The sequence below is a fragment of the Rhineura floridana genome, chromosome 1, assembly GCF_030035675.1.
Source record: "Rhineura floridana isolate rRhiFlo1 chromosome 1, rRhiFlo1.hap2, whole genome shotgun sequence".
In the NCBI taxonomy this organism is placed as follows: domain Eukaryota; kingdom Metazoa; phylum Chordata; class Lepidosauria; order Squamata; family Rhineuridae; genus Rhineura; species Rhineura floridana.
The window spans coordinates 139,218,150-139,242,067 of record NC_084480.1 but is presented as its reverse complement, the minus strand read 5'-3'; the positions used below and the strand labels follow the sequence as shown (position 1 = coordinate 139,242,067).

At 43.4% G+C, this 23,918-nt stretch overlaps 1 long non-coding RNA gene across 1 annotated transcript; it reads left to right on the top strand.

The window, feature by feature from the left end:
* The first annotated feature begins 8,278 nt into the window (after positions 1-8,278).
* Positions 8,279-23,918, top strand: LOC133387975 (uncharacterized). The gene is made up of 4 exons (XR_009763608.1): positions 8,279-8,404; positions 18,898-19,099; positions 22,107-22,234; positions 23,427-23,918. It is a non-coding gene; the product is annotated as an uncharacterized LOC133387975 (long non-coding RNA).

The window sequence follows — 23,918 nt, the reverse complement described above, 5'->3', positions numbered from 1 at the left end:
GAATTACTCCTATGCAATCATGATTAGGATAGGTAAACTGACCATGGGGGAGGGAGAAGGGGAAGGAGTGCATTGGAGGGGGGCAAAGGAAGGGGGAGGAGAGGGGAGGGCAGGTTTGATCATTTGCATGCTTATAGAGTTCAATAGTATTTACTTCCATGCAATCATGCTTAAGATAGGTAAAACTGACCATTCAGGAGGTAATGCTGGCAGATTTTGATCCCTATATAACTGGTATTTTTCGGTTAGGGATTTTTTCATGTCAATACATTCATGATCAAACCAGGGCTTGGATTTACTAAAATTTAGTCTTACCAAGGTGTTAGCTTGCAAACAATTTTGTAGAGAGGAAGTCAGTTCTTGAAACAAGATTAGAACTGCTCTCAGGGAATCTGCTGTTAACATAGCTTCATGATGGCATAGACTTCTGAGTACAACAACTCTGTTAAAATGTGCCCTATCTTATTTGACCATTTGACACGTGTAGCTCTTATCTCTGCCTCAGAGATAATCTGCGTAAATGTTTTGAGATCCTGGTTTCAAGGATAAAACCATGGGTAAGTGCTCACTCTCAATAAGCTTGCCCACCTTGCAACAAGACGCTACATTTAATAAATCATACGAAACGATGAAATAATCAATTGTAGAGGCTCCCAGCCCTGAGGACGCGATAGTTAGAGCTCCGTAGCCACGCTGTTCTGCTATTCATTTTACCATCTATTTTAGCACTATTTTTATTTCATTTTTATCAACTTGGTGCATGGAGTTGAGTGGTAGTTCTTGCCCGTTCTTGCCCCGTTTTAATTAATGGAAGTTTGTTTACCTCAGGGCGTTGGGACGAAGAGTGCTGTGCAGGAGTGATTGTGGCAGCGGAGGAGATGGGAGACGAGCGGCGGCGAGCGGGCATTGTGAAGGAGCGGCTTGGCGGTAGTGAGAGTACCGCAAAGGAGCGCCCGGCTTTTGAGAGAGCTGCGGGAGAGCGGCGGCGAGAAAGCACCGTGTGGGAGCAACTCCACGCGGTGAGAGCGCTACGGAGGAGCCCCTGGTGGCGGTGAGAGCGCCGCGGGGGAACGCCCGACGCCGATAGAGACCGCGAGAAAATATCGTGGAGGAACGACTCCGCGGCGGTGAGAGCGCTGCGGAGGAGCGCCTGACACCGACTGTGGCCGCAAGGGAACATCGTGGAGGAACGACTCCGTGGCGGTGAGAGCGCTGCGGAGGAACGCCTGACACTGACTGTGGCCGCGGGAGAGCACTGTGAAGGAGCGCCCGACAGCGGTGAGAGCTCCGCGGGACGGGAGTGCCTGACGACGAGAGTGGCGGCGAGAGAGTGCCGTGAGAGAGCGACTTGGTAGTGAGGAAAGGAGCGCCCGGCAGCGGTGAGAGAGCCGTGGGAGTGCGGCGGTGAGAGAGCACCGTGTAGGAGCAACTCTGCGGCAGTGCGAGCACTACGGAGGAGCCCCTGGTGGTGGTGAGAGTGGGAGTCGTGTTCCATCGTTGGCATCTTCAGCCTCTGGCGCCGCGGCCTCGAGTTGTTCCTGGATCTGGCACTGTTTTCCGGGTTGGCTTCATTCATCGTATTCATTGCTTTTGGGCCCATTTACCATCTATTGTCGTTTGCCAACCGTCGTCATTGTTGTTGTCTGGTTGTATGAGTGGTTTGTATGAATGTGGGTGTGTTTGTGTATAGATTATGAGTTCTGTTGTTTATTTTATTATTATTTTTATTATGTGCCTGGGCGGGAGGATAGGGTGTGGGGAGGGAGGACCAGAGGGGGCCCCTATTAGCGTAGTGACGGGTTATGGGAGGTATGGCATTGTGAGGAGGACATGCCAGTTTAGGGGAACCCGGCCCAGACAACTGGTTGCTGTACCGTGTTCCAGTCCTCTCCACATCCACAGGATTGCTGGTAGTTCAATCAGCCAACTCTCGGATCTCCAGTTGCTGCTTCTTAATGCCAGATCGGTAAATAATAAAACCTCCCTCATCCATGATTTAATTATGGATGAGGTGGCCGATCTGGCATTTATTACTGAAACCTGGGTGAGCGATCTGGGAGGCATTAATCTCTCCCAGCTATGCCCACCTGGGTATTCGGTTCAGCATCTGGGTCGATCCAAGGGTCGGGTAGGGGGAATCGCTGTGGTCTATAGAAGTTCAATCCCTCTTGTTAGGCACCCTATCCAGGTGGCTAATGGTCTGGAGTGCCTTCACATTGCGTTGGGTCAACGAGACAGATTGGGAATACTGTTGGTGTACCATCCACCCTGCTGCCCAACAGCCTCCCTAACTGAGCTGGCGGAGGTGGTCGCGGGCTTGGTGTTACGATCCCCCAAACTTTTGGTATTGGGGGATCTCAACATTCATGCCGAGACCGCTTTGTCCGGGGCGGCTCAGGACTTCATGGCCTCCATGACAGCCATGGGGCTGTCTCAATTTGCTATTGGCCCTACGCATATTTCGGGGCACACTCTAGACTTGATTTTTGCCACTGGATCAGGGGATGGTGATCTGGGAGTGAGGGATTTTACATCTATTCCTTTGTCATGGTCAGATCACCACCTATTGAGGTGTAGACTCACAATGTTTTCTTCCCTCTGCAAGGGTGGAGGACCAATTAAGACGGTCCATCCCCGGAGACTAATGAATCCTGAGGGTTTTCAGAAGGCTCTGGGGAGTTTTCCGGCTGATAAAACTGACGCTCCTGTCGAAACCCTGGTCCATCTGTGGAATACAGAAATGACCCGGGCAGCTGACACGATCGCCCCAATGCGCCCTCTCCTTTGCAGAGCTCAACTGGCTCCATGGTTTACCCCGGAGCTAAGAGTGATGAAGCAAGAAAGGAGACGGCTTGAGTGCAAATGGAGACGAACTCCCGACGGCTGTAACCTTGCCCTTGTGAAGGTCTCTACCAAGCTCTATGTGAAGGTGGTGAGGGCAGCAAAGAAGCAGTACTTTGCTGCCTCCATTCAGTCATCTTCCAACCGCCCAGCGGAGCTTTATAAAGTTGTTTGGGGACTTTTACATTCTGGTCCTCAGAACGCAATAATATCATCAACAGCTCGCTGTAATGAGTTTGCGAGACACTTCCAAGATAAGATCACGAACATCCGCCGGGACCTTGACTCCAATATTGTAGCAGTTGATCCTAATGAGGTGTCCAGAGCACAGTCTTGTCCTGTTTTATTGGATGAATTTCAGTTGATACAGCTCGAGGATGTGGACAAGGTGCTTGGACAGGTGCGGGCGACCACGTCCGCTCTGGATCCTTGCCCCTCGTGGCTAATAAAAGCTAGCAGGAATGGAACAGCCGGATGGGCCAAGGAGGTTATCAATGCCTCTTTACGAGAGGGAGTGGTACCACTCTGTCTGAAACAGGCGGTGGTGAAACCGCTCCTTAAAAAACCCTCCTTGGACCCTGAAAATCTTGACAACTATAGACCGGTAGCGAATGTTCCATTCCTGGGCAAGGTTTTAGAGCGCGTGGTCGCTCACCAGCTCCAGGCTCTCCTGGATGAAACTGATTATCTGGATCCATTTCAATCGGGCTTTCAGCCGGGGTTTGGTACAGAAACAGCCTTGGTCGCCCTGTATGATGACCTCTGTCGGGAGAAAGACAGAGGGAGTGTAACTCTATTGGTTCTCCTGGATCTCTCAGCGGCTTTTGATACCATCGACCATGGTATCCTTCTGGGGCGACTTGCAGATTTGGGAGTTGGAGGCACTGCTTGGCAGTGGCTGTGCTCCTACCTTGAGAATCGTCTCCAGAAGTTGGTGCTTGGGGAGCATTGCTCGAGTCCCTGGGTACTCCAATATGGGGTCCCGCAGGGTTCGGTTCTGTCCCCCATGCTTTTCAATATCTATATGAAGCCGCTGGGTGAGGTCATAAGGAGATTTGGAGTGTGTTTCCAGCAATATGCTGATGATACGCAGCTCTACTTCTCCTTTTCATCTTCTTCAGGTGAGGCTGTTGATGTACTAGACCGCTGCCTGGCCGCGATAATAGACTGGATGAGAGCTAATAAACTGAGACTCAATCCTGACAAGACTGAGATGCTGTTGGTGGGGGATCTCTCTGCCCAGATGGTTGATGTCCGACCTGCCCTAGATGGGGTTACACTCCCCCTAAAGGAGCGGGTCCATAGTTTGGGGGTCTTATTAGATCCACTCCTGTCATTGGAGGCCCAGGTAGCCTCAGTGGCACGGAATGCGTTCTACCAGCTTCGGCTGGTAGCCCAACTACGACCCTATCTGGACAGGGAGAACCTTGCCACAGTTATCCATGCTCTGGTAACCTCTAGATTGGACTACTGTAATGCACTCTATGTAGGGTTACCTCTGAAGACGGTTCGGAAACTTCAGCTGGTGCAGAATGCTGCGGCCAGAGTCCTTACTGGGACTAAAAGAGATGATCATATAACTCCTGTCCTGGCCCAGCTGCACTGGCTACCAATATGTTTCCGGGCCAGATTCAAAGTGTTGGTTCTTACCTATAAAGCCCTTAACGGCATTGGACCGCAATACCTGGTGGAACGCCTCTCCCGCTATGTACCTGCCCATTCACTGCGCTTGACGTCGAAGGCCCTTCTCCGGGTTCCAATGCATATGGAGGCCCGGAGAGTAATAACTAGAGCTAGGGCCTTCTCAGTGGTGGCCCCCGAGTTATGGAACGCCCTCCCTGATGAGATACGCCTGGCGCCTTCTTTGTTATCTTTTCGGCGCCAGGTAAAGACCTACCTCTTTGCCCAGGCATTTTAAATTTAAATTTAATTTTAATCTGTCTCTGTCTTAATTTTGTTTATATATTCTTTATAGTGTATTGTTCTCATGTTTATTTGTATTTTAACCTGTTTTTATTTTTTGTACACCGCCCTGAGAGCTTGTTGCTATAGGGCGGTTTAAAAATGTAATAAAATAAATAAATAAAAAAATAATAAATAAATTCACCATTGCTGTCACCTTCTACACTCCCATTCAGAATTACTCGATCCAGTCTATTAATCATTTTCATTAGACAAAGGCCAGCCCTCCTCTTTGGACTGTCTATTGGGAACCATATGGGTCTCCTTGTGTTTGGGCAGACATTCGTGGAAGTGGGAATACAGCACATGATTGTTTTGTCTTCTTCTGGCATTTAGATCGCCTGCCACTTTCACAAAGGATTCTGGATACAAAGCGATCAATTTGGTAATATACTCTTCTAATTTGGACCAATTTTCCTTGCTGTTTATGTCACTGCGGGGGCAGGTAAACATTTATTATCAATAGGCTGATTGACCCATACTTGATAACCAAGGACGTTGCAAGGTGAACTAAGGGGGCTGGTATACAAGTGCCCACTCGAATGGTGGTGGATACCAGCACCCTAAGACCTCCTTTAGGGCGACCTCCCCTACAACTGGGGTCTGCATCAAGACAGCATGCAGCAAAGCCATTTAAAACCAGGCCCTCCTTTGCCCAAGTTTCTTGAAGCAATATAATTTCATGCATATTTATAAAGTCCAAGAAGGTAGAGTCAGTGACTTTATGCTGCCAGCCTGCGATGTTCCAGAACAGTAATGTCAGATGGTTCCTGGGCTCCTGTGATTTTTGTCACTCTGGGCCTGCCATAGGCCGCTGGAGATTTTTCTGGGTCTTCACACTTTGTGCAATTTGGTCTTTGTTCATATATCCCTCCCTTTGCAAGCATTGCCCACCCATATTTTCTGAGGAATGGTCATCCTTTCTCTGTTGTTTGAGGTTTTTTGTGGGGGGCATCTCGATGGTTCCAGATTCTTCCTCTAGGTATTCAATTGTTTCAAAACTAGATCTCAGCTTGATGACATTTGAATTTACCCTGGGTGCTTGATTTACTAAGCAACCAACAGGTTAGTTGACTTCTCCGGTGAGCCACGTTCCTCCTTTCCTAGGAATCTCATTTCAAGCCAAGTCGTAGGTTTGTTATACTCAGTGTTTGTAGTTGGTATTGTGATTATTAAGTCATTCCTAATGGGACTAATCCTTTGGTGGTAGATTGAGTTCTGCAGTAACTTGAAAACTCGAGGTGCATCTCTGTGCCACCAAGGTCCCTAGGTCAGCTTCTTCACTCCTTTTTGGGTTTTCAAGCAGTTGCGCTAAATCACCATGTTCCCATACTTTATTTGGGCAGCCTTTTGTCCTTATCTGCTGGTCTACCAAAAGTGATTTTGAAAGGTCTAGTCTCAGCATGATTTCATCTTGGGCCTCTAGAGGCAATGCACAAAAGGAGTCCAATAAAAAATTTTCTTCATTAACTAATTATTTCTCCTCGAAGAGGGGCTGCCTTGCTGCATGAGCCCAAGCATCTTTGTGCCCATCATGCTCACCAGTGTTCAGGGCTTCATTACTGTTAGATGTTTCAGTAAAGGTATCAAAATCGATTAGATTTTTGGGTTGACCGGTCTCTGTAACTGAGGTGGTTTCTGAGCTTATTTTACAGTATGTAACCAGAGCCTGGCAGGAAGCTAGGTTCTCAAAACTTGAAATTAAGATATTGCTCTCAATGAAGGCATCTCTAGAAGCAAGCACAACACTGACTAAACTCTGTTCTCTAAAGGTAGCCACTGCCCGTGCATGACTATAGTCATAAAATAGGTACTTCACGTGTACTATATCGGTTAAAGAAAATAGCCCCGGGAGAACTGTCTCCAGAATTTCCAAATTATGGGATTTACATTCGTGCTGAGTTAATAACCCATTGGCTTTGGGGTTAGGGTTGCCAGGTTCATGTCATGAGACTGATCCTGTATCTTTAGGAGAAGAGAAAGTCAGCCAAGTGCAGGTGTTCTTGCAACGCTGTAATGGGAAAACCACAAGGTGGAATTCTCCCTTCCCCCTGCACAACTTTTAAAGATACTGAAGACCTCTTGGAGGCTGGGCCTGGCAACCAAGAGGTCTTCTGTATCTTTAAAAGTTGTGGAGGGGGAAGGGAGAATTCCACCTTGTGGTTTTTCCCATTACAGGGTTGCAAGAACACCTGCACTTGGCTGACTTTCTCTTCTGCTAAAGATACAGGATCTGTCTCAGGCCATGAACCTATTTGGGGTAGTTGTTTAAAACTAACTTTTGACGATTCAGCACTAAATTCCAATTTTTGACAGTTTTGATCTGCTTTTGAAGTAGATTTCTTGTCAGCAGGATATGTGTCCAAGGATCTTGTATATCAGTCTTCCACACCTGGTCCTGCGATTGCATTGGTATAGTGTGCTGTGTAGAGGAGCCAGATTTAGTTTTAAAAAGGAACTTATAGTTGACCTCCACAAGTTCCTTACTCTTAACTCTCTCCCTGATATTTTGTTAACTTTCTGTTTAGGACTTTTCCTGGTGTTTTGTTCAACTTTTTGCTTAGGGCTTTTCTCTGATAATTTAAAAAGTTTTTCAAAATCCATTTTCTTACAGTGTGTTGACTTTATATTTTTAATATTTTTGCTCTTTTTAGAGTTATTTACCCCCTTCTTTGAGATACCAGTCCTTTTCATGATACACATTCTTCTACATGCTTTTCTGTTCGGCACAGTTTGCCTATTTGTTTCAAGCTTGGGGTTACACATATCACACAAATCCTTTTTCAAGCTTTCCCCTCCACTCTTCATTTTATGTGTTTCCACCAGAGTTGTTAGAAGACTGTTGCTCACAGATAAAAAGGATTTTATATGTTCAATCTCTTTCATCAGCAAATAAATGCAACCCTCAATTGATGAAGAATCACCTTGTGGTGACTCACTTTGAATTGATTGAGGGGTCATTTTGCTTTATCTTTTCCTCCTTGATGGCCAACTCCTCAAATTACTTAAGCATTAGGTCATTTAATTGGTGATTTGACTGACTGTCCTTTGCAGATGACTGAATTAACCCTATGGATGTCTTGTGCTCAGCAAAAGCCAGCTCAGCTGCTAAGTTTGCACAGGTTAAGATCTCACTATGAACTTGAGTATTTCCTTTACAGTCTAGAGTCCAATCTAAGATGGGACTTGGGGCATGTGAGGACATATGATCAAACATAAAAGAGTTATAAAAAAACTTCTCTGTTCACGAAAAATTGGGTGATTTTTGTCTGTTGCTTAAGTTTGTTTAAAGGGACATACCCTTCCAGGGGGACGATGCTCTGAGTCCTGTAGCCTTTTCTGGTGAGCACCATATCTTTTAATGCAGTTTGGCTTTTCAAGGTGAAAGTTTCAGCTATTTAAACTGTTTTCAGCAGTATAAATGCATCTGCCCCAATTTACACTGTTCACTGTTGCTTGCTGCTGGAAGGGCACCTTATCTCTTATTACTTCTCTTCTTCTACTCAAATCATTATGTTTACAAAAATATACAAAAAAAGACTTCTTTGTTTTCTCTTGTTAAGCTAGTAGAGCTAGCAGAGCTCGTTCCTGCAGCACAGAGGTGAGTATAGATAACAAATGTAAAAATATAATGTAAAAGGCTGCCATACACCAGATGTAATCATGTCGAACTCAGACAAAGTTAAAATAAATGAAGTAAAAGCCAAAAGTTAATTTTTTTTTTAAAAAATAAAAATTTAAAGTTTAAAAACTAAGTTTTTAAAAAGGTAGTAAAAGAAAAAGCATACATACACGCTCTCCTAATCAGTCTCTTATCAGCAAGTGTAATAAAATGTGGAGATTTGTGGAGCTCTGATCAAACACTCCTGCTCAGGCGCCAATTTCATTCTCGTTCCAATTTCAGCTGAACATCAGGAAAAACGTCCTGACTGTTAGTGGGGTATGACAGTGAAACCAATTACCAATAGGGATGTGGTGGGGTCTCCAACACTGAAGGCATTCAAGAAGCAGTTGGACAGCTTTAAGTTGGGTTCCTGCATTTAGCAGGGAGTTGGACTCAGTGTCCTTATAGGTCCCTTCCAATTTTACTATTCTATGATTCTATGAAAACTCCAGGGTTAAACTAGTTTACATTTGAGCCTAGTTGTTTGCAAATATTGTATTTTAAGGTGACCTTAGCTACTGTTTTCCATGATATTCAAAAGCACTACTGAGTATCTCTGTGATATTTGTTCTGCATGGGAATGCCATTGATACCAGACAGAATTCAGAAGTGAACTGAAACTGAATGGACTTTTGTGTGTTAGTGCATTTGCATTACAGACTGATTTACTAGAGAGTTCAATTAAGCTTCATATCTGAAATCTCTCTTAGTTCTGCAGTGAATATTTAACAGTTATCAGCAATTTAGGCAAAGATGCTCAAATTATAGGTTCCTAGTGATATTAAGCAATCAAAGATTAAGTTTTTAAAATAATCAGATTTCCCTCCAGATAAATTCATATTTCTCAAAACATAGTTTCCAATTCTTCTTTCAGCATATAGACAAAATATATAGCACGAATAGGATGTTGACCCTGTATAAACTGCTGACTTAGCTATCTATCATCTCCAGTGAATGGATTTCATGTTTTTCTTTCATCGTGCTATGCCAGACGTCTGGGCAGTGCAATTTCCTAAAACTTATTCCCAGATAAGTGTACACAGGATTACAACCTAAGTAATTTAATCACTGGTTCATGATGCATACATATTACTAGGTTATACAACACCTGATCACTCATGGCTGAATGTAACTGAATGTAAAGAAAGGAAGATAAACAGCTGTGGCTGCCTGCTTGCACAATGGACTTCTTCTCATGCAAAGAGAACTTCTAATTCCTCTCCTCCCCCTGCAGCCAACTGTGTGCCCCCAATATCTGCTCTGGAAGGTTGGGGGACTGGCACAACTTTAGATATCACCCACAATGTTTGAGATGTAAGAGGGGACATGATACAGGTGTATAAAAATATGTATGGCATGGAAAAAAGTAGATAGGGAGTAGGGTTGCCAGGTCCATGGCCTGAGACTGAACCTGTATGTTTAGGAGAAGAGAAAGTCAGCCAAGTGCAGGTGTTCTTGCAACGCTGTAATGGGAAAAACCACAAGGTGGAATTCTCCCTCCCCCCTCCACAACTTTTAAAGATACAGAAGACCTCTTGGAGGTCAGGCCTGGCAACCAAGAGGTCTTCTGTATCTTTAAAAGTTGTGCAGGGGGAAGGGAGAATTCCACCTTGTGGTTTTTCTCATTACAGAGTTGCAAGAACACCTGCACTTGGCTGACTTTCTCTTCTGCTAAAGATACAGGATCAGTCTCAGGCCAAGAACCTGGCAACCCTAATAGGGAGACATTTTTGTTCTTCATTCCTAATCCTAGATCTCAGGGACATCCCATTAAACTGAATGCTGGAAGATTTAAGACAGAGAAAAGAAAATATTTCTTCACACAGCGCATAGTTAAACAATGGAATTTGCTCTTATCAGATGTAGTGATAGCCTCCAATTTTGATGGCTTTGAAAGATGATTAGACAAATCATGGAGGGAATGACTATCAATGACTACTATCCACAATTGCTATTTTCTGCCTCCACTCTCAAAGAGGAAGAAGACTTCTCAAAAGCAATTGCTAGGATCACAATTGGGAAGTGTGCTCTTGCACTCAGGTCCTGCTTGTGAGCTTCCTATAGTCATCTGGTTGGCCACTGTGAGAACAGGAGCTGGACTAAATGGGCCACTAGCCTGAGCCTGTAGGGCTCTTCTTATAGACTTACATTCTTATCAGAAAATTCTATCTTGGGTGTAGGGTTACCAGGTCTCCAGTGTTTGGCCAGAGTCTCTGGTTTTTGGGGGTCCCCTCTGGTTCTCCGGCTAGCATCCCTTAATCTCCAGACTCTCAGCTTTAATATTAAAAAAAATTAAGTTTCTAGGTGGTCTGGTTCCTGAGATATACACCAAAACGTCAACTGCTCCCCACATGACTGTTAAATCTGTTTTACAGATCTTTATAACAGCTCCTAGCTCTAACAACAACTCCAATCAGCCCAATCCAGTGGCCATGCTGGCTGGGGCTGATGGGAGTTGTAGTTTTAAAAAGTAACTTTTCCAGGCTCTGGCTCTAACCCCACCTTTTCAGGATTGTAGCCAATAAATGAAGCCAGGGTTGTGACTTGTTGATCCAGACATGCCTAGGCTTAATTTCAATGTCAGAAAATGGTGGCTTTGCAGTTTGCGTAAGTAATATGGCTTAAAGGGTTTTTTTTTTCTCTTGTGTGCAAGAGTCAGTCCCTGGGCTATGAAATATGAAAGTATTTCATCCAATACTTGCTTTCCATGAACCTGGAGTAAACGCCATTGAACTCCATTAGGACTTACTTTTGAGTAGACATGGTTAGGATTGTGCTGTAAATTAATGGGACTTTTGAGTAAACATAGCACAGTCTTGTGTTTGTGTTGTAAATCTTTCTATCTCCCCCCCTCTCCAATCCTATTTTTAAAGCAATTAGGCAGGGTTTACCTAGGTATCATAGTTCTTATTATGTAGGAAACTAATACTGATTTTAAAAAATGTTCCTCAATGACCAACTGGTTTGACAATAAACTATTATATGGAGCCTTTCCAACAACCCTGTGAGGTAGGGTTGGTGATTGGAAACCAAGGCAGCTCACAATAAGAAATAAATCCCTTTAAAAACCAATAACCATAAAACAAGTATAAACAGTTGCAAAACAGCTTTAAGTGGCATGATTCCAATTTTTTTGGCTGGGTGAATGAAGTTTATTTATTTATTTTTATTTATTTATTATCTGATTTATATCCTGCCCTTCCTCCCAGTAGGAGCCCAGGGCGGCAAACAAAAGCACTAAAAACACTTTAAAAATCATAAAAACAGACTTTAAAATATATTAAAACAAAACATCTTTAAAAACATTTTTAAAAGCTTTAAAAACTTTTTTTTTTAAGAAAAGGTTTAAAAACATATTAAAAAGCAATTCCAACACAGACACAGACTGGGATAAGGTCTCAACTTAAAAGGCTTGTAAAAAGAACCTTATCACTTGAGGGTACAGTTTTCCCTGGTTGAGTAAGCCCCATTGAATACATTGGGACTTGCTTCTGAGTAAACAAACATAGGATTGCACTATAAATATCTTTACAGGTTGTTGTAAATAATGAACATATTTGATAGTCATGCTTATATAAATATTTTGTCATACTGTGCCCCAATAAGTATCTGATTTCACACTATGGTTGTACAATACTTCCTTTACATTTTAAGTATGCCTTGGGGTAGTCATGGTTCTCCATTGTTTTCATCCTGAGGGGCAGATAGGCTGAGAAATGGTGAGTAGCCCATGGTCACCCACTACAGTTTATAGCTCATTTCCATTTTGAAAAATTAATTAAAACAATTTACATGCAGGCAAAATTTATTAAGTGGATTCACACAATACGTTTAAAGCACATCCAACTCGCATTTAAAGCTCATGACTTCCCCTAAACAATCCTGGGAAGTGTCATTTCCCCTTCACAGTTATAGTTCTCACCACTCTTAACAAGCTACAGTTCCCATGATTCTGTGGTGGGATTCATGTGCTTCAAATGGGTGTTGAATGTGCTTTAAATGAATGGTGTGGATCTGCCCTAGGTATGATGTGCATTCAAGAGTGAATTGAAAAGAACAATTTTAAAAGATACTTCTTATTCTTACTCTTACTCATTTCTCAGACCTCTTTCTGAAGTGAAGGGTCAAATCTGTAAAGAGGTTTGGAGCAGCCACGTTAAAAAATAAGGGCAGGGCATTCCAGGCAGGGGGTTGCCAACCCTGCTTGGAGATGGATGTCTTTACAGAGGATCCCTAGTCAAGGTTTACCAACAGCACAATCCAAACTATATCTACTCAGAAGTCAGTCCTATTGAGTTCTATGGGGCTTAATCCCTTAGTAAGTGTGTTTAGAATTGCAGCCTTCAGGAGCATCCATCTTTACTCCCCAATGCTCCCATCTAACATCTCCAGAACACTAGGCTCTTTTGTCCCTACAGTGGCCTTCTGGTGACTGGCCTGGCCTGAAGGCACTTAAACCCTTCTTGCCGAAAGCAAGTAGGCTAGATTAAATGTTCCCTACCAAGGCTCCATCTTTTAGCGAAGATTTCTATTTTAATTTCCAATTAGATATTTTTTTTAATTGTATGCTCCAAGCAACTGTGATTGATGCTTAATGTATCGTGCTTAATGACATCACTCGGGCCCGCCCCATGACATCACTTGAGCCCGCCCCATGACATCATTCGGGCCTGCCCCGTGGCATCACTCAGGCCCGCCTCCATGACATCACTAGGGCCCACCTCTCAAATCTCAGGTTTTGGGATGCTTCTGACTTGGCAACCCTACTTGGGCGCATAATTTTGATGGTTCATCTACACACGCAAATGACCGCTTGACACTGCTTTCTCCTTGATTGAACATGCATATCTGAATAAGGCCCAGACTGCACACTTGATTTAGAAATGGGTCACACACATTAAAAGCATCAACCATACATCTCGGTCTAAAAGGTATACTTAGCATCAGCACGCACACACATCAACCTAAATTCAAAGCAGCTTCACACATTATTATTTTTAGATACATATGTGAGATTTTTGTAGAAATGTAATCCATGAATGAGACAGATGTATTGGAGCCATGTATATCACACAAACATACTCACCAAAGGCAGGACAGGCTGCAGTTTCCTGTTGTATACATATGATGGCAAACTCAGGTTTATTATTTATTTATTTTATTAATCACCTTCTATACAAGTATAGCAAGGCAATGTACAAGAAAAACATTTTAAAAGTTTAAAACACACACATACACACACACACTACACACGTCCATCCATAGCAGAGACCCATTCATCTAGCTAAGAAACCCCGAGGGAACAAAAATGTCTAATTATTTTCTGGAAGTGCAGACAATGGGTGCCTGTTGTATTTCGCCAGGAATGCTGTTCCACACAACAGGGGCAGCCACACTGAAAGCCTGGCCATGAGTTACTAAGAAGCAGACTTCTGAGATGTTTGGAACTTGCAGAAGTTCTCCTGCAGACCGCTTTGACCTACTGGATATATAAGGGGGAAAGTTTCTCAAGTGACCTAGTCCTGAGCTGTATAGAGCCTTGTATGATAGTACCAACTGTTGGGAATAAAGCATCAATGCTTGTAACAAGTAACCAAAACCAGTGAACTGGGGGAAGGGGGGAATAGAGAAAAAGGCAACCTATTCTTCCCTCCCTCATTTCTTCTTTAGAAACCACTTGTTGATACTTAGATTGTTTTTCTCAGGCTTTCCTCCCTTTTTCTTATGAGCTAGTGACTCCATAATGGTCACATGTACGTCTGCACTCAGAACGTACTCAGAATGCTTTTATTTTCCAGTAGTAACAAACCTTTTCAACCACCAGTCTTACCAGACTATTTATTTATGCACTCCACTGCTATATATACCAAACTCCATTGCCAACACCTTGACCCTGGCCTGGTAGTACATTAGCAACCAGTGCAAATTCCACAAGCAAGATGTTATATGCTGGCAGTGCTTGCCCCCGCAAGCAAACTAGCCACTGCATTCTGCACCAGCTGCAGCCTCCAGGCTAACCTCAAGGATAACACCACATAGAGTGCATTGCAGTAATCCAATTGCCATGCAATGTATGGAAAGGCCCTTAGTGATGAAAATGGGTTAAATAGTTTGCCATAATGTCATAATGTGTTGTCAGTGCCCTGCTCCTGTATTTTCATGTTCTTTTTCTTTTACCTTTTTTTCCCAGGGAGGAAACTCTACAACCCCCTCAAAGTCCCTGATTTCTATGTGTAGATTGACTGGGGTTGCCAGGTCAGAAGCATCCCAAACCCTGAGATTTCAGGGGTGGGTGCTAGTGATGTCATGCTGGCGGGCCTGGGTGATATCACGGGTGGCCCCATGTGATATCATAGGGGTGGGCTCTAGTGATGTCATTACGCTTGATACATTAAGCATCAACCACAGTTGCTTGGTGCATACAATTCAAACAAAAACATTTCTCTGGTTGGAAGTTAAGATAGAAATCTTAACTAAAAGATGAAGCCTGGGTAGGGAATATTTAATCTAGCCTACTTGCTTCTGGCAAGAAGGGTTTAAGTGCCCTCAGGCCAGGCCAGTCAGCAGAAGGCCACTGTAGGAAGAAAGAAGCCTAGTGTTGTGGAGATGTTAGATGGGAGCACTCAGGAGTAAAAATGGATGTCCCTGAAGGCTGCAGTTCTAAACACACTTACTAAGGGACTAAGCCTCACAGAACTCAATAGGACTTACTTCTCAGTAGATATGGTTTGGATTGTGCTGTTGGTAAAGCTTGACTAGGGATCCTCTACAAAGACATCCATATCCAAGTAGGATTGGCAGCCCCCTGCCTGGAATGCCCTGCCCTTATTTTTTAACGTGGCTGCTCCAAACCTCTTTACAGATTTGACCCTTCACTTCAGAAAGTGATTTGAGAAATGAGTATGCGTAAGAAGATTCTCTGCTCTTTCCTGCCTACCCTGTGAGTTACTATAAACTCACTTGGACAGCTAACCCAATACCAGTGAATAATAATTGACAAAGAGAAAACACACATGGCTTGGTCTACCTTCACAGGGAGCAGCTTGGGAACAATAATGGCAGTCACACTTCCCAGACTGTGAATTCTGTTTTACCACTATTGGGCAAGAAACAAACCGTCATGCAACCAACAAGGTGCATCATCAGTGGGTTTAAAGGGGTTCAGCTGAGCACAAGGAACCACTGTTGTTGCTTCTGTGGATGTAAGGGAGTGAGGTTGAAGGTAAATGAAATGCGGAAAAAAAAGACAATGATGATTTTCTAAATGCAATATCATACCAATCACAACAAGATTCCCATCAGTAAGGTAGAAAACTCAGTCCCCCACAACCAATCAGGATTCCTAACCAAAAATCAAAACTAAAAAAATCCTGGTAGCCAGTCAGCCAAGGTCACAGAAATCCCCATGCAGCACAACCTGACCCAGGGGCTGCAGTTAGTGCAGAATGTTGTGGCACGATTGCTAACATGAGTGAGATCCTATAAGCACATAATATCTCTGCTCTGAAATCTGCACTGGTTGCTGATGTGCTACCAGGCCATGTTCAAGGTGTGTTTTCCATGTGACGGGTTCCACATAGTATTTGTTCTGCTCTTGTAAGAAATCATTCCTTTAGTGTGGCAGAACCTACACTTTGGAACTCCCTGCTTATTGACATTAGATGCCTTCATTGTACTCCTTTCAGCACCTGCTAAAAACATTTTTGTTTAGGCAAGCCTACCCAGACACGTAGAAGCTATTGTGTTTTTATCTGTTTTTAACTCATTCTTGGTTTTATTATTTTGAATGTTTTTAAATACCTGCCTTTAACTGTTTTTGCCAATAAATTTTAATTCCTTCTGTAAACAACTTTGAGATCCTTCTGTAAACCACTTTGAGATTTTTTACAATAAAACTGTATATAAATGTTGTAAATAAAATACATAAATAAATTTTAGAGGCACTGCGGCCCTTGGGTCTCTTTCCATTTTTAGGAACAAAGGAACATGCCATACCGACTCAGGCCATTTGGTACCATCTAGCTCAGTACTGGTGACATAGACTAGCATTGGCTCTCCAGGCTTCCAGGCAATAGTATTGATTGGATTGGAGATTGGATTTTGGACATTTGCATGAAAAGCATATGCCTTCCTACTGAGCTATAGCCCTTCCCCTGTTTAAAAAAGTATCTTAAAATTGTTCTTTTTAATTCACTAATGAATGCACATCATACCTAGGGCAGATCCACACCATTCATTTAAAGCACATTCAACACACATTTGAAGCATATGAATCCCACCACAGAATCATGGGAACTGTAGTTTGTTAAGGGTGGTGGGAACTGTAACTGTGAGGGGAAACTACACTTCCTAGGATTCTTTAGGGGAAGTCATGAGCTTTAAATATGAGTTGGATGTGCTTTAAATCTATTGTGTGGATCTACATAATAAAGTTTGCCTGCATATAAATCATTTTAATTATTTTTTTAAAATGGCAATGAGCTATAATGTTTACTGGGTGACCATGGGCTACTTGCCATCTCAGAGCCTAATCTGCTCCTCGGGATGAAAACAACAGAGGGGAACCATGGCCACCCCAAGGAAGAAGGGCACACTTAAAATGTAGAGGAAATAATCATGTACAACCATAGTGTGAAATCGGATACTTATCAGGACATAATATGAAGAAATATTTATATAAGCATGACTGTCAAAGATGTTTATTATTTACACAGACTGTAAAGATATTTATAGTGCAATCCTATGTTTGTTTACTCAGAAGCAAGTCCCAATGTACTCAATGGGGCTTACTCAAACAGGAAAGCATGCACAGAACTGCAACTTCAAATGATAAGGAACTTCATTCACCCAACCCCAAATTCTGAATCACGCCACTTTAAGGTGTTTTGCAGCTGCTTATACTTGCTTTTATGGTTCTTGGATTTTAAAAGGATTTATTTCTTATTATGAGCTGCCTTGGTTTCCGGTAGGCAGCCCTACCTCACAGGGTTGTTGGAAAGACTCCATATAAACACACACACTGGAGATGTAATAATACATACACCACATGTAATAGTTTATTGTCAAAACCAATTGGTCATTGCAGAACTTTTTAAAAAATAAAATAAAATAAAATTGGTATTTGTTTCCTACATAATAAAAGCAGTGATACCTAAGTCCTGCCTAACTGCTTTAAAATAGGATTGGAGGGGGAGAGAAATATTTATAATACAAACATAATTCTTTGCTATGTTCACTCAAAAGCCCCATTAATTTACAATACTAACCATGTCTACTCAGAAGTAAGTCCTATTGAATTCAATGGGGTTTACTCCAGGTATGTGGGATTACTCCCAGAAAAGCAAGTATTGGGTTAAAGCTTCATATCGGGAAGGTTTTCAAAACACTGCCCTCTTCAACACCCCAGGAAAATTTAAACTTGTTTGATTCCTGCACACAAGAGAGAAAAAGACTGAAAGCTATATACTTAATTTATGAGATTTTCAGATAAACAGGAAAAAACAGCAGTTTTCTGGCCTTGCAATGGGGTCTATCTATTGCCTTGTCAATCACAAACCTGAATTCACTTATTGGCTACAAACCTGAAAGGGCGGGGTTGGAGCAGCCAGCTTTGAGTCATTTAACAGAAGTTGGGGGTGGCTGACATTCTGGCGTGTATCTTGGAAACCAGACCACCTAGCAACCTTATTTTTTAAAAGATGAAAGCTGAGACTCTGGAGATTAAAGTGACTCACTCAGAGACCAGCAGAGGACCCCAAAAATCCAGAGTCTCTGGGTGAAAAATGGAGACCTGGCAACCCTAAGATAGACCATGCTTGACTACATGATACATCATTTACAATCAAAACTGAATCTATGTACAGTTTCTCAGAGAGGCTTTTACTATGCACATGCACCTTTGGAGGGGCATCCTCAAGAGTTTTGCTTCTTCTTTTCAGATTTTAAGCGAACATCCTTTCCTTTCTGCATATTCACATGAATGAGGATCTGTGATGGTCTTGAAGCACTATTATTCTTGACCGTATAGAGTGCCTGCACCCCCCTGCTCATATCTCTCTCATATCCCTGGACCACGGCATTTGGGCTCAGCACCCGTATGGATATGTTAGGCTTTGGGGAAGAATCTGGCATGCCCTTCACCACTGCATATATATTAATATTTCGAATCCGTGGTACATTTTTGAAAGAAATAGTGCCTTTACGTCCCTCATGGAGGTCTGACTTTGCAGCAAAGATCTGGTGGATTTCATGCTCCTCGAGAGTCTGTCCCGACAATGCATGTTTCCAAGAGGTTTTCTTGATGGCAAATTTAGAACAGAAAGACTTTCTGGGTCTTTTTCCTGGACTTGCTTTCTGCCTGATTTGGTGCCCCCTCCAAGCAGCTTGGATTGTAGTGGCAGCATCCTGATATCTCCTATTCTTTATTCCAGTGGCAAAGACATTGAAAGAAGTGTAGGTGAACATTTCCGTATTGGGTCTGAGGGCAGACTCAATTTCAAAGAAGGTGACGTTCGGATTCAAAAGAGGGTAATCTTCTATGATGTTTTTTGGATAGTTCCTTGGTTTTTCGCTTGTGAGGAAGATGCTCTGGCTCTCAGGGTGTGCTTCAGATGCCACAACCAACTTCTGAAGGTAATTTAGGGGGCCTGGGAAAGACTTGCTCTTGTTTTCATCCCTCATTTTTTTCTTTAACATTCGCTGATCTGTCCTGCCATAACCATGGAATCCCAGACGCAATTCCTTCCGGGTCATGTAGCCTCTGAAAGCTGCCTTAATTTGGGTGGCAGCCTTATTCATTTTGTCAATATCCCTTCTGACTTGGCAACCCCTCCAGGCAGACTGGAGTGTGATCGCGGCCTCCTCTTCTCGTCGAAGCTTGTGACTTGTCTTTCGCTGACGCATTGGCAGCAGGGTGAGGACCTCATCCACACTTGTGTCGCTGGCAGTTCTTGCATAGCATGGATACTCCTGTTTATGAGTGAAACACATCTGGCGGGTATGATGTTTCATTCTTTGAGGAGACCTGGCCCTTCGGTCAACTTTACAAGAACAAACATACCTGGGAAGGGGCCTTGGTGCACACTGATCACCCAGAGAGTCTATGCTGTCTCCTGTAGAAACATTTGCTTTTCTATGGGAAACATATGGTTCATTTCTGTTAGCATGAGAAAAGGTATCATCTTCTTCACTTGAAGAATCCTGATCCCAAGAATCCTGATCCCAAGAATCCTCTTCAGTCATCTCAACAGAATTTTATCTTTCTTTTCCCACCACTGCAATCTTTGGGGACAAAGAAGCTAAGCCATTCCTACAGACAGATGTATCTTTCTCACTTCCTCTGCAAGCTGTCTGAATGGAAGAGAGAATTATTTTCATTTGTTTGACTTCTGCAGAAGGATAACTTTTCCACAAGATTATATAATCAGCTTGATGTTCAAAACTTTGATGAGAAAATGACTAAGGCTTCAAGCTTTAAATAGTTGAATCAAAAGAGTAATCAAAAACTTTAATTGATTCATCATTAGGAGTCCATTTTAATTGGTGAAACCAAATTTTAACCAGCAGGGGCACCAAAGTTGAGGTTGTGCTTGTTTATTTTTTTAGGCTATTTTAGTTCCACCTTATTAATATAATAGGTCAGGAAATTAAAAAAAGAAAATTGACGTGTGACAGACTAACATGGCCACACTTCTGAAAGGCGTTACCATGATAAGCAATAGTGTTTGTTTATTCAGTTGTAAGTAAAGACTCCGGAGGAGCAGGAGCAGGACAGTCTATCATTCTAACCAGCCACCCACAAGTATCTCCTAATGCCTCTTGAGTTTTGCTTAATGGTAGTCCCATTGTTTCTTTTGCTGGTGAAATCTATATCCATTTCCAGAAAAGTAACAATCCCCCAAATGCATTTTGCTTTAGGGTTGCCAGGTTCTTGGCCTGAGACTGATCCTGCATCTTTAGGAGAAGAGAAAGTCAGGCAAGTGCAGGTGTTCTTGCAACCCTGTAAAGGGAAAAAACACAAAATGGAATTCTCCCTCCCCCCCTGCACATTTTTTAAAGATACAGAAGACCTCTTGGTTGCCAGGCCCAGCCTCCAAGAGGTCTTTTGTATCTTTAAAAGTTGTGCAGGGGGAAGGGAGAATTCCACCTTGTGGTTTTTCCCATTACAGTATTGCAAGAACACCTGCACTTGGCTGAATTTCTCTTCTCCTAAAGATGCAGGATCAATCTCAGGCCAAGAACCTGGCTGAAGACATTATGCTGCCTGAAGCAGAATCAAAAATGGCACCCATGCACCCATGGGGCCAACACTAAAAAAAACACCTCACTGCACCCTTTGATTCCTGTATTTTATCTACCTCCTCCTCTCAGTGCTGCCTGAAGCAGATGATGTGACCCAACTGCTCCTGCTTAAGGTTAAAAAAGGCATCTCTATGCAACCAGAATCAGTCTCCAGCCTGGAAACGCTGCACTTGCCTTACAAACAATTTCTCAACTTTACTGTTTGTTTTTGCAAAGGGACTTATTGCAGCAATGTTCAACAGCACTGACGACTGCACTGGAGTGGCAGAGCAGGGATAGGGAGCATGGGGCTCCAGCTCCAACTCCCAGCAGTCCTTGCTAGCATGGCCAATGGTCAGGAAGCATGGGAGTTGGAGTCCAACAACATCTGGAGGGCCACACATTCTTCAGCCTTTTGGCAAAGAAAAAGAGAACTAAAGGAAAAGATGAGTAGGTCATCTTTTGTATGCAAGGGTAATATTTGAAGAGAAGCCACACTAGATTCTTCATCTGCTGTGTAAGCCCAGCTTCTTCACGGTTTCACAGTTTGCACAACAGACAGAGAGAAGCTGAACATTGGATCAGCCATCAGTCCCTTATGCTTCAGTTGGGTATCCCATTCTCAAATCCCCAAGTGCTTCAGGAGGGACATTTTTTTATGCATTCATCCGTTGCCTTAGGTTGTGTACACACATGGAGCCTTTGAAATGCACGGGGTTATTTGTTCACAATATGCTTTTATACATTGCGGATTGCAACTGTACACACCTTTACACAATAGCATCATCAAAAGTGGCAGCTTCTACCTGTGTTGTCTATACACTTAAGTGGGTGTGTTTTCAAGCTCCCCTCCATCAGTGTTTCCACAGACCTTTTTTGAAATCTATTGTTCACCGTCTTTCAAAATAGAGGAGCTGGAAACTAGTGTGTTGATATACTGATATACAGGGTTGGATAAGCAGCTAAGGGCATAATCCAACTTGCATTTACGTTGGACTGAGAGACGTTAGATGTGGCAAATCTCCAGCTGAGACTGCTGGGTCCTGGCTCAGCTGGCCTATGCTGGCAGAAGTCCCTCAGTTTGGCTGAGCCAGGACCCAGCCAGCTCAGCCAAGACCGGTTCAAGGGGAGCCAGCATAAGGCCCCAAAAGGTGGCATGTCGAGGACGTGTCAGGGGAGGGGCCAAGGTGAGGAGACTTAGGCCACATCCAACTCCTGCAGGTCCCAGTTCAGGCAAAAGTTACACCAGAAAAAAGGTCAGTCTAAGAAAATAATTGCAATAGAAGTTAATGGAGAGGGCTTACACCCCAGTAGGGGTATTTGGAAGAGCAGGCTTTTACTTTCTGGTCCCTGTGCACAGCTCCCAGCTAAGCCAGCTTTCGGCCAACCCAGGGGCTCCTGAATGGTAATTCGATGCGGCAGAACTTTACGCCAGCTTCTCTTGCTCCAGCACAACTTCCGCCGTCTTCCTCTGAGTTGGATTGCTCTGTAAGTTACTGTCTTGCTTCCTATTTTGCCTAGTTCATTCATAGACAAGTTAAACATGGTGAGGGGGAGTGGCACAGCTCTGCAACTTCAGTAGCTCAGCTGACCTGAGAAAACGTTCTCTGTGTACACATGTATGCAGCAAACGCTTGAGAAGTGCATTCTCAGCACAAAACAGATTATAACCATTCCAGCAGAATGTGCTTTACATTGACAAATAGTGTGGAACAAGGGTGGCATGAGAGTGACATGGTGTGTACAGCACTCCAAAAAAGTGCTTCCATCAAGCACTGAATGCCCGTGTCACACAGTATGTACATGCCCTTACTAAAAAATGAGAAAACCATTTCTAAAACTACTCTACAGAGTGGAGCAGTGATGTCCTGGTGGCAAAATATGCAAGAGAACTGGCAATGTCTGCAGCTTGCTTTTGCTGCAACTTTAAGGACCACTCTTTTTCTCAGTGCTCAACCCTGGAGAGAGAAAAATAAGTGCCCGAAACATGGTGAGGGTGATTACAAAGTGGCCCTACTGCTCTACAAAGGTTACATCTGTCTCCAACCGTGACCACTAGTAGCTGTTCACTAGTTGTTATCATTGTGCATCACCACTTTATAGCAATAATTAATACTTAGGAAGTGCTTATTTTCTAAGCACTTAGTACAGGGATAGCCTATGCGGTGCCCTCCAGCTGTTGTTAGACTATACCTCCCATCAGCCCCAGCAAGCATTTTTTCCAAATCATGCCCTCCAGTCCATCAGCTGATGTAACTTGTGACATCAGCTGATGGGCAGGAGGGTGGGCTCAATTTTGCATTGGCTGTGGATGCCTGTTCCCTGCTGAGAGCAGGCCCCACAGCCAATGCAGCAGGATTTAACCCCTCATTCCCGGTCAAATTTGGCCCACAAGGTGATTCTGGCATAGATCTGACCTGTGGAGCCAAAAAGGATCCCCATCCTGTTCTAAATATATTTATGTATTTATTCAGTTTATATCCCACTCTTCCCCCCAAAAGGAGCCCAGGGCAGCAAACAGGTGATAAAATATTAAAAACATCTTGAAAACAAAACCTCTTAAAAAACATATTTAAAAACGAAACCTCTAAAAAATACATGAAACGGCTAGGGTCATCCAGAGCCATGGAGCATGTTGTCAGAGGTGGCAGACCGCTCTGTTTCTCCTTTCCATCTGCAGATGTGGTCGTGGATGTGCCGGACTGGTGTCTGGCTTCAGTAACAGACTGGATGGGAGCCAAGAAACTGAAGCTTAGTCCAGAGAAGACTGAGGCACTGTTAACGTCTCCCTACATGAATCTGCCTAGCCCCCCTGCATTCATTATTTGAGGCCCTTCTTCATGTGCCCTCCCAGAGGGAGATGTGGAGAGCACCAACATTAGAACGGCCCTTTTCAGTATTAGCTCTCCAGCTGAGGAATGCTCTTCTCTGGGAGATTGGCCTGGTACCATCATTATCAATTTTTAGGTGCCAGATGAAGACAGGAACCTGTTTACCTATGCATTTAGGTTTTAATAGGGATCATATGGTATGCTGATACCCTAGCCTGTTTTGGTGTTCTTCTCTTAGTAGGGTGGAGTATGATCCTTCCTTTTACAATAGCGTTGGAGGAATTCGCTTCTAAATAATGTTGTTTTATGCCTTTGTTGTTTTAAATCTTTGTTTGTAATGT